The sequence below is a fragment of the Oncorhynchus gorbuscha genome, linkage group LG16 (assembly GCF_021184085.1).
Source record: "Oncorhynchus gorbuscha isolate QuinsamMale2020 ecotype Even-year linkage group LG16, OgorEven_v1.0, whole genome shotgun sequence".
NCBI lineage: Eukaryota > Metazoa > Chordata > Actinopteri > Salmoniformes > Salmonidae > Oncorhynchus > Oncorhynchus gorbuscha.
In genome coordinates, this window is record NC_060188.1 from 9,570,505 (window position 1) to 9,582,944 (window position 12,440).

Consider the following 12,440-nt stretch of genomic DNA (forward strand, 5'->3'; position numbering starts at 1 on the left):
CAGGTGGACATGTGCTGCCTTAGAAAAGGTCAGACACGCAGAACGACACCGTTGATGTGAGAATGTGTATTGTTTAGACAGGTTGGAGGTGCTGTCAGAGGGGTGTAGGAGACACCTGGAGGTAGTGAAACAGGTACAGAGTAGAGGACACCTGTTACCCCCATACACAGAGGAACGCACCTTCAACACATACAGGTACACTACCAACACACACCTCACGCACACCTCACACAACACACCCAGTCACAAATGACACATAGAGGAACTCACCTTCTACACGTACAGGGGCTTGTTACAAGTGCATTGAGAGACCAGTGCTGTGGCCCTCTAGCGGTGGTGTTGGGATATAGCCATTCAGTCCAGTCCTGGGGTTTGTTTCTGCTAGTGCAAGGTGAGGCAAGTACAGCCAGACAACCCTATGGCTTTTTCCAGTTCCAGGCATTGAATAAGAATGATTTCCCTGAAACGTCTGTGTGTGCGTGTGTGTGTCCACGGCCGACAGATGGCTGCATTGACTGTCCCTGAAATAGACTGAGGCATAGACACACTCGCCCTGTCTTTTCATCTACCCTCTGATTGATTAACTGATTTACTGATCCATGCCAATGTTCAGAGGCTGATAGATACACTGGGCCTAGCAGCACACACCCTACATCCCCCCATTCCTTGTGTTTCTATCCAGTAAGATCATCCCCTCGCTAACAGGTAGTGACATGGTGTTAACCATAGTGAAGGGCATCAAACTCCCGGTCCCTACAGGTATGAATAACTTAATCATACTGCAGGATTATATCCCCCGTTCTCTCAGGAGGAAGCGCAGAGGGACCAAACCGCTCTGTGAGAAGCACTTGCTGTCCAGGTACTTGCTCTATAACACTCCTCAAACACTACCTGTCCAGGTACCTGATCTATAACACTCCTCAAACACTACCTGTCCAGGTACCTGATCTATAACACTCCTCAAACACTACCTGTCCAGGTACCTGATCTATAACACTCCTCAAACACTACCTGTCCAGGTACCTGATCTATAACACTCCTCAAACACTACCTGTCCAGGTACCTGATCTATAACACTCCTCAAACACTACCTGTCCAGGTACCTGATCTATAACACTCCTCAAACACTACCTGTCCGGGTACCTGATCTATAACACTCCTCAAACACTACCTGTCCAGGTACCTGATCTATAACACTCCTCAAACACTACCTGTCCAGGTACCTGATCTATAACACTCCTCAAACACTACCTGTCCAGGTACGTGCTCTATAACACTCCTCAAACACTACCTGTCCAGGTACCTGATCTATAACACTCCTCAAACGCTACCTGTCCAGGTACCTGCTCTATAACACTCCTCAAACACTACCTGTCCAGGTACCTGCTCTATAACACTCCTCAAACACTACCTGTCCAGGTACCTGCTTTATAACACTCTTCAAACACTACCTGTCCAGGTACCTGCTCTATAACACTCCTCAAACACTACCTGTCCAGGTACCTGATCTATAACACTCCTCAAACACTACCTGTCCAGGTACCTGGTACATGCTCTATAACACTCCTCAAACACTACCTGTCCAGGTACCTGGTACCTGCTCTATAACACTCCTCAAACACTACCTGTCCAGGTACCTGCTCTATAACACTCCTCAAACACTACCTGTCCAGGTACCTGATCTATAACACTCCTCAAACACTCCAACACACCCTTACGCGCATTGTTTTCCCAATGATGCTAGTCTCCTGAAGACAGTTCTGTTTGAGGTTTTTGAATCCCTACTCTTCTATCCATCTGTCATTACTCCTTCCTCGCTCATATCTCTATTTATTCTTATTTTATCCTATATTTTTCTCTATCCTCATCTGTCATTACCTCCTCATTGTGTTGTTTTGCCCCCCTCCACCCCTTCAACCCAGAGCTCACTGAGGATTTTAAGCTGGACATCAAAGGAACTGGCCGTAGATTTAAGAGTCATCCAGTCCGGAGGCATCAAGTTTAGGTTGTTCAAAAAGGGTGTGTGAGTTTATCTCTTTGTAACTCAATTGACATTCTAACTGGCGTCTGCCGTTTTGACTGTTGTTTCTCTGTGTCAGTAGCTGTCTTCTCTTTCTGTTATACTTTCATATTTGTGGATCATTGTCTGTCTCTGTTTTTTTGATTGTTTGTTTGTATGACTTTCCCTTTCTTCCTCTCTTATTCCATCTCGCTCACCCTCCCTCTCCAGTCCCTCTCTCTCTCCCTCTCTGCAGTGGGCTATTTAAGACTGATAAAGGCATTGGCAGTGCTGGTATGAAGCTGGACTCTCTGGAAAGGCAGTGTGAGAGCAAACAGCTAATAAAGGTGAAATCACACACGCACAGCAAAATAGCATTCCAAGCTAATGTTGAGGTGTGTGTGTATGGTTGTGTTTGTGCGGTATGTGTACACATGTCAGCCGGCTGACCATATCTGGCCTGCCGGCCGACAAATCCCATCTGGACGGCCGACTGGTACTATCTGGCCGGCTGAACAGACTGGTCCTTTCTGGCCGGCCGGCTGACTGGTACTATCTGGCCAGTCAAATGCTGGTCCTATCTGGCTGGCCGACTGGTTCAATCTGGCTGGCCGACTAGTTCTAGCTGGCTGGCCGACTAGTTCTAGCTGGCCGGCCGACCTGTCCCATCTGGCCAACCAGCCGACTGGTCCTATTTGGCCGGCCGACTGGTCTTATCTGGCTGACCGGTCCCATTTGTCTGGCCAACCTGTCCCATATGTCCGGCCGACCAGTCCAATATGACCGGATGGCCGACCAGTCCAATATGACCGGATGGCCGACCAGTCCAATATGACCGGATGGCTGACCAGTCCAATATGACCGGATGGCCGACCAGTCCAATATGAACGGATGACCGACCAGTCCTATCTTTCCAGCTGACTGGTCCTATCTGACCGGCTGGCCGACAGGTACTATCTATCTATTCTTTGTGTTGTGAGGGTGGACTGACTGTATTATTTGGCATTAATAGACTGGTTTTACACTCAACAATGTTCTATCATAGTTGGGAGAGAGCGTGAGGACGGCTCATGTCATGCAGGTTCATGTAGCCTATACAAGACAGTTATATATTATAAAACATATATATATATTGGTAGCTGATTAGTATGCTGTTACATCAAAAATGTATTTTACAATCTGCAACGTAATGAATTTCACTAAGAACACATTGAAAACACCTTCCTAAACCCCACACCCCTTTGCCCTCAGAACAGCCTCAATTCGTCGGGGCATGGACTCTACAAGGTGTCAAAATAAGTTCCACAGGGATGCTGGCCCATGTTGATTCCAATGCTTCCCACAGTTGTGTCAAGTTGTCTGGATGTCCTTTGGGTGGTGGACCATTGTTGATACACACAGGAAAATGTTGAGCGTGAAAAACCCAGGAGCGTTTCAGTTCTTGACACAAACTGGTGCACCTTTTTTTTCACAGTCCCCAGGAAAGTACAGTATTATACAGAGCCATGAGTGCATGGAACAACCTTCCACCTTATCTAGCACAATTGAACAGCAACCCTGGATTTAAAAAAACAAATAAAGCAAAACCTCACGGCACAACTCCCTCGTGTGAACCATTTGTTGTGTGTACTGTATGTACTGACATGTGTAACTGATAGCTGCGCGCACACACAAACACGACATGTTCATGTTTTTAAATGTATGTAAATTGTAAAGTCTTTTTTTGTCTGGAATGTCTTTTTCGTTATGTGTCAGACCTCAGTAAGACTAGCTATCGCCGATGGCGATCCTAATAAATCAAAAACAAACAAAAAATATGTTAAAAACATGAAACGTATCCATGATCCAGGCTGTAACACAACCGGCCGTGATTGGGAGTCCCGTAGGGCGGTGCACAAGGTGTAGGCTGTCATTGTAAAGAAGAATTTGTTCTTAACTGACTTGCCTAGTTAAATAAAGGTTAAATAAAACATTTAAATATTAATAATAATAATTACATCAGACATAAGAAACTAGCTGGGTTGGCCCTTGCCAGAAGATATTGACACTGCCGCTTTGCTTGTTTACACTGAGCTGCACTGAGGTTTGAACACAATCATGGTTACATTAAGACACCGTGGAGCCAGCACGAGATATGGGTCAGAAAACGTGCCTCAAAACAGGGATGGGATATGCCACTGTACTCCAAATTTGACCTGTATCCACACTGCTACATCGAGAAGATTGAAGTACTGCTAGTTTACCTGGAAAACTGATGCTAGCTATCAGTTACCCACAACAGCCATTTTGGTATGGTATATTGTGTAGGACAACAAATGAGCTGATGGCTGACACTGCCATTCCAAAATGGCTGCAGTGGCTACATACAACCGTATAACAACATGCTCCACCTGGCTAACATTATGAATAGCTAACATTGATAACAATTTACCACAATTCATCAATGTGGACATGAGGGAATAGCTGAGTTACTGCTCCAAAAATAGCACATGGCTAGAATTATGTTTGGCACCGATTTAGCTAGGCTAGCTAGATAACTAGCTAGCCGGCCCTTAGCTAATCTAGCTAACATTAGCTAACGTTGGTGATGATATGAATCTGAAATAAGAACCTTAACTGCTTTTTGAGGAGTTTTCAATAGATAACAGATGGAAAGTTCAATGGAATAGCCTACACATTCTTACCTTGGAAAGCAGAACTTGCATGTGTATTGTGTGTCTTTGTGTTGTGTCTTTGTGTTCAAAATCAAATTAAATGTTATTTGTCACATGCGCCGAATACAATACTGTGAAATGCATACTTCAAATCAAATCAAATCAAATGCATTTATATAGCCCTTCGTACATCAGCTGATATCTCAAAGTGCTGTACAGAAACCCAGCCTAAAACCCCAAACAGCAAGCAATGCAGGTGTAGAAGCACGGTGGCTAGGAAAAACTCCCTAAAAAGGCCAAAACCTAGGAAGAAACCTAGAGAGGAACCAGGCTATGTGGGGTGGCCAGTCCTCTTCTGGCTGTGCCGGGTGGAGATTATAACAGAACATGGCCAAGATGTTCAAATGTTCATAAATGACCAGCATGGTCGTATAATAATAATGCAGAACAGATGAGACTGGAGCAGCAGCATGGTCAGGTGGACTGGGGACAGCAAGGAGTCATGTCAGGTAGTCCTGGGGCATGGTCCTAGGGCTCAGGTCCTCCGAGAGAAAGAGAGAAAGAAAGAGAATTAGAGAGAGCACCATATTTAAAAGCACTTAACCAACAATGTTGTGTGTATTCCTGTTGGTCACTATTTGGGAATGGGTGATGGTGGTTTATATTGTCTCCCTAGCCTCTTGCGAACGTTTTACAATTTGTGAGCTCGTTTTATCAATCATGAGCATGTTTTATATCAATTCATGCACGCGTTTGAGTAATTAATGTGTATTTCTTATAATTCATGAGTTTGTTTTATAAATCATGACATGTTTTATATCAATGGGGGTGTGATCGGTCCTCCTTTTCCTGTAGTCCACAATCATCTCCTTTGTCTTGATCACGTTGAGGGAGAGGTTGTTGTCCTTGCACCACACGGTCAGGTCTCTGACCTCCTCCCAATAGGCTGTCTCGTCGTTGTTGGTGATCAGGCCTACCATTGTTGTGTCATCGGCAAACTTAATGATGGTGTTGGAGTCATGCCTGGTCATGCAGTCATGAGTGAACAGAGAGTACAGGAGGGGACAGAGCCCCTGATGGGCCCCCATGTTGAGGATCAGCGTGACGGATGTGATTGTTACCTCTCCGGATGTGATTGTTACCTCTCCGGATGTGATTGTTACCTCTCCGGATGTGATTGTTACCTACCTTTAACAACTTGGGGCGGCCCGTCAGGAAGTCCAGGACCCAGTTGCAGAGGGAGGTGTTTAGTCCCAGGGTCCCATGAGCTTTGAGGGCAATATGGTGTTGAACGCTGCGCTGTAGTCAATGAATAGCATTCTCACATACAGTGGGGCAAAAAAGTAATTAGTCAGCCACCAATTGTGCAAGTTCTCCCACTTAAAAAGATGAGAGAGGCCTGTAATTTTCATCATAGGTACACTTCAACTATGACAGACAAAATGAGGAGAAAAAAAAATCCAGAAAATCACATTGTAGCATTTTTTATTAATTTATTTGCAAATTATGGTGGAAAATAAGTATTTGGTCAATAACAAAAGTTTATCTCAATACTTTGTTATATACCCTTTGTTGGCAATGACAGAGTTAAAATGTTTTCTGTTAGTCTTCACAAGGTTTTCACACACCGTTGCTGGTATTTTTCATTTTCCATTGGTTTTGTCTTGTCTTCCTACACACCTGATTTCAATTCCATTCATTACCTGTTGTGTATTTAACCCTCTGATTCCCCAACATGTCTTTGTCAGAGATTGTTTCTTGTTGCAGTTTCGTGTTGTTTGTATTTGGTGCGTGACGGTCCTCCTATCCAATTTGTTTAATTTGTATTTATGGTTTTGGAGTCATGTTTTGTTTGATTAAATTACTCCATTTACCAAGTTTATTCTCCTGCGCCTGACTTCCATGCCACCTATACATACGTTTGTGACACTGCCGATAGAGTGTATAACCTGCCAGCTGTAGGTTAATACTGTCGTCGTTCAGCCGCGACTCGTGAAACATAAGATATTACATATTTTTATACATACATTCAGTTCATCCCATGTAACGTTGGCTAACAGTACGGATGGCAAAGGCAGATTAGCCACTCGTTGCCTGCTCCTCACAACGCACCCCAATTTCTTTCCGCAAAATATTTTTCTTTCTCCAACGAATGACAGGGATGGGATGAGTGCTTGTTCGAGTGTTTGGAGTATATCCTTCCAGTCCGACTCATTAAAGAAAAAGTATTTGTCCAATTCAAGGTGAGTAATCGATATTCTGATGTCCAGAAGCTCTTTTCAGTCGTAAGAGAAGGTAGCAGCAACATTGTGTACAAAGTAAGTTGCAAACAATGCAAAAAAACTAACAAATGAGCACAGTTGGTTAAGAGCCAATAAAACAGCAGCCATCCTCTCCGGCGCCATCTCATCTCAGCTAGGGTTCGAATGTACGCAATAGGCTACAAACACACACATTCACTATAATGTCCCATGGAAAGGCTCTTAAAAAGGACAGATGGCAACTGAATTCACAAGTGTGACATGCCACGATATGAATACTGAACAAAAATAATAACGCAACATACAACAATTTCATTGATTTAACTGAGTTAGAGTTCATATGAGTAAGTCAGTCAATTGAAATAAATACAGTAGGCCCTAATCTATGGATTTCACTTGACTTGAAATACAGATGTGCATTTTGAGCATTTAAATTTCCAACAATAAAATGCAATTGTGTTCATAGTCCGTAGCTTATGCCTCCCCATAACACCACCACCATGGTGCACTCTGTTCACAACATTGACATCAGCAAACTGCTCACCCACACAATAATAATAATAATAATATATGCCATTTAGCAGACGCTTTTATCCAAAGCGACTTACAGTCATGTGTGCATACATTCTACGTATGGGTGGTCCCGGGAATCGAACCCACTACCCTGGCGTTACAAGTGCCATGCTCTACCAACTGAGCTACGGAAGGACCTCTGTAGCTTATGCCTCCCCATAACACCACCACCATGGTGCACTCTGTTCACAACATTGACATCAGCAAACTGCTCGCCCATACGACGCGATACACGTCTGCGGTTGTGAGGCCGGTTGGACGTACTGCCAAATTCTCTAAAACAACGGTGGAGGCAGTTTATGGTAGAGAAATGAACATGTAATTATCTGGCAACATCTCTGGTGGACACAATTGGACGCTCCCTCAGATCTTGAGACATCTGTGGCATTGTGTTGTGTGATAAAACTTCACATTTTAGAGTGGCCTTTTATTGGGGTGGCAGGGTAGCCTAGTGGTTAGAGCGTTGGACTAGTAAAGGAAAGGTTGCAAGTTCAAATCCCCGAGCTGACAAGGTACAAATCTGTCGTTCTGCCCCTGAACAGGCAGTTAACCCACTGTTCCTAGGCCGTCATTGAAAATAAGAATTTGTTCTTAACTGACTTGCCTAGTAAAATAAAGGTCAAATAAAAATAAAAAACAATTGTCCCCAGCACAAGGTGCACCTGTTGGTTTGATTATCCTGTTTGGTCAGCTTCTTGATATGCCACGCCTATCAGGTGGATGGATTATCTTAGCAAAGGAGAAATGCTCTCTAACAGGGATGTAAATACATTTGTTCACAAAGCTTGAGACAAATAAGCTTTTTGTGCATTTCTGGGATCTCTTATTTCAGCTCATGAATCATAGGTCCAACACTTTAGATGTTGCATTGTAGGTGTAGGTTATGGTTAAACTGTAGCCCATAATAATGGGGATTTGGTTAAAAATAAATATTAGAATGATGGCGATGTTGATAATTATAATGATAAAAATAATTATAGTGATATTGATGATGACTGCAATAATGTTGGTGGTGATGATTTTGAGTCTGTGTGTCATTGTGTCTGTCTGTTCAGTTGGTAGTAATGTTGATGAATAGTGGTTGCCCCTAGGAACCCCAAAATCAACACCACTCACCCTCCTGCTGACAGATGGCCAATCATCTAAAGCACCGTGAGATACCTTTATGTGTATGAACAGGACTGTTCTGTGTATGTGTGTGTGTGTGTGTGTCCATCCGCCCTTCCGTCTGTTTGTGTGTGTATAACGGTATGTTTGAATCTGTATTTGTATATGACCACATGCTAGCTGGCCATTGCTGTAGAGCACAGTGGGATGGCTTTATATACTATGCACCCAGGGGGTCATTGGAGTGTGGAGAGGTGTGCTGTGATCACACACTGGCTCACACTCTACATGGAAAGACAGAGAGCCATTCATTTGTGTCCATGACAGCAAGATAAACAAAGAGAATGAATGAGAGAGGGAGAGAGAAAGAGAGAGAGATGGGAAAAGTAACAGAAAAGGGTGAAAATAATAATGGAAGAGACTCAAAAAGAGGAGAGAGCAAGAAAGGGAGAGGAATATAGCGACTAACAATAAAGGGAGAGGAATATAGCGACTAACAATAAAGGGAGAGGAATATAGCGACTAACAATAAAGGGAGAGGAATATAGCGACTAACAATAAAGGGAGAGGAATATAGCGACTAACAATAAAGGGAGAGGAATATAGCGACTAACAATAAAGGGAGAGGAATATAGCGACTAACAATAAAGGGAGAGGAATATAGCGACTAACAATAAAGGGAGAGGAATATAGCGACTAACAATAAAGGGAGAGGAATATAGCGACTAACAATAAAGGGAGAGGAATATAGCGACTAACAATAAAGGGAGAGGAATATAGCGACTAACAATAAAGGGAGAGGAATATAGCGACTAACAATAAAGGGAGAGGAATATAGCGACTAACAATAAAGGGAGAGGAATATAGCGACTAACAATAAAGGGAGAGGAATATAGCGACTAACAATAAAGGGAGAGGAATATAGCGACTAACAATAAAGGGAGAGGAATATAGCGACTAACAATAAAGGGAGAGGAATATAGCGACTAACAATAAAGGGAGAAACGTTATAATGAGTTCATAATAAATAAGCACTGTGAAGAAAGTGGACGGAGCAGTCAGAGGAACGAGAAGAGAATATCAGTTAGCATATTGTAATCTTATCTGAGCAAGAGGAAGTTATTAAACACTACTCTGAGTGAATTAGGCTCAATGTAATATAAATCTAATCAAATCAAATCAAATGTTATTTGTCACATACACATGGTTAGCAGATGTTAATGCGAGTGTCGCGAAATGCTTGTGCTTCTAGTTCCGACAATGCAGTAATAACCAACAAGTAATCTAACTAACAATTCCAAAACTACTGTCTTATACACAGTGTAAGGGGATAAAGAATATGTACATAAAGATATATGAATGAGTGATGGTACAGAGCAGCATAGGCAAGATACAGTAGATGGTATCGAGTACAGTATATACATATGAGATGAGTATGTAAACAAAGTGGCATAGTTAAAGTGGCTAGTGATACATGTATTACATAAGTATGCAGTCGATGATATAGAGTACAGTATATACGTATGCATATGAGATTAATAATGTAGGGTATGTAACATTATATAAGGTAGCATTGTTTAAAGTGGCTAGTGATATATTTACATCATTTCCCATCAATTCCCATTATTAAAGTGACTGGAGTTGAGTCAGTGTCAGTGTCAGTGTGTTGGCAGCAGCCACTCTATGTTAGTGGTGGCTGTTTAACAGTCTGATGGCCTTGAGATAGAAGCTGTTTTTCAGTCTCTCGGTCCCAGCTTTGATGCACCTGTACTGACCTCGCCTTCTGGATGATAGCGGGATGAACAGGCAGTGGCTCGGGTGGTTGATGTCCTTGATGATCTTTATGGCCTTCCTGTAACATCAGGTGGTGTAGGTGTCCTGGAGGGCAGGTAGTTTGCCCCCAGTGATGCGTTGTGCAGACCTCACTACCCTCTGGAGAGCCTTACGGTTGTGGGCGGAGCAGTTGCCGTACCAGGCGGTGATACAGCCTGCCAGGATGCTCTCGATTGTGCATCTGTAGAAGTTTGTGAGTGCTTTTGGTGACAAGCCAAATTTCTTCAGCCTCCTGAGGTTGAAGAGGCGCTGCTGTGCCTTCTTCACGATGCTGTCTGTGTGAGTGGACCAATTCAGTTTGTCTGTGATGTGTATGCCAAGGAACTTAAAACTTGCTACCCTCTCCACTACTTTTCCATCGATGTGGATAGGGGGGTGTTCCCTCTGCTGTTTCCTGAAGTCCACAATCATCTCCTTAGTTTTGTTGACGTTGAGTGTGAGGTTATTTTCCTGACACCACACTCCGAGGGCCCTCACCTCCTCCCTGTAGGCCGTCTCGTCGTTGTTGGTAATCAAGCCTACCACTGTTGTGTCATCCGCAAACTGGATGATTAAGTTGGAGGCGTGCGTGGCCACGCAGTCGTGGGTGAACAGGGAGTACAGGAGAGGGCTCAGAACGCACCCTTGTGGGGCCCCAGTGTTGAGGATCAGCGGGGTGGAGATGTTGTTGCCTACCCTCACCACCTGGGGGCGGCCCGTCAGGAAGTCCAGTACCCAGTTGTACAGGGTGGGGTCGAGAGCCAGGGTCTCGAGCTTGATGACGAGCTTGGAGGGTACTATGGTGTTGAATGCCGAGCTGTAGTCGATGAACAGCATTCTCACATAGGTATTCCTCTTGTCCAGATGGGTTAGGGCAGTGTGCAGTGTGGTTGAGATTGCATCGTCTGTGGACCTATTTGGGCGGTAAGCAAATTGGAGTGGGTCTAGGGTGTCAGGTAGGGTGGAGGTGATATGGTCCTTGACTAGTCTCTCAAAGCACTTCATGATGACGGAAGTGAGTGCTACGGGGCGGTAGTCGCTTAGCTCAGTTACCTTAGCTTTCTTGGGAACAGGAACAATGGTGGCCCTCTTGAAGCATGTGGGAACAGCAGACTGGTATAGGGATTGATGGAATATGTCCGTAAACACACCGGCCAGCTGGTCTGCGCATGCTCTGAGGGTGCGGCTGGGGATGCCGTCTGGGCCTGCAGCCTTGCGAGGGTTAACACGTTTAAATGTCTTACTCACCTCGGCTGCAGTGAAGGAGAGTCCGCATGTTTTCGTTGCAGCCGTGTCAGTGGCACTGTATTGTCCTCAAAGCGGGCAAAAAAGTTATTTAGTCTGGCTGGGAGCAAGACATCCTGGTCCGTGACTGGGCCAACTGTATTCATTCCATCATCTGAACACTGTTGGTTCTTAGCAGTTTGCCATACTTTAGGGACCCCAAGAGGATTACAGTTGTAATCGCACTCACTTTCCAATCCAATCTCATTCAAATGCGGTAGCAGGCTGGTTACCAAATTTCTTGGAGCCAGGGAACCATGAAATACACTGAACGTGTCTTACCACAATTTACTCCTTAGCCACGAAGGAACTAGCCATGACCTGCTGTTTGATATGCAGATCCAAAGCACACTCTCTGCACGCCCACCATACAACCTGTGTGTGTGTGTGTGTGTGTGTGTGTGTGTGTGTGTGTGTGTGTGTGTGTGTGTGTGTGTGTGTGTGTGTGTGTGTGTGTGTGTGTGTGTGTGTGTGTGTGTGTGTGTGTGTGTGTGTGTGTGTGTGTGTGTGTGTGTGTGTGTGTGTGTGTGTGAAGCGTGCGTGTGTGTCTGTGCATTTGACCAAATTCACACCTGACAGCGTACAACAATCCACCTCAATGGCACCATAGCAACCGAGAAAGCAATTTACACTGGAGTCCAGTAAACTCCAAATTAAATTAAAACACTTCTGTGAAAATAGTTAGTTATGTCCACATGCATTGCTGCTCACCGAGGCGTGAGTCTGTTCTTCGGTGCTTCGCTTCAGAGC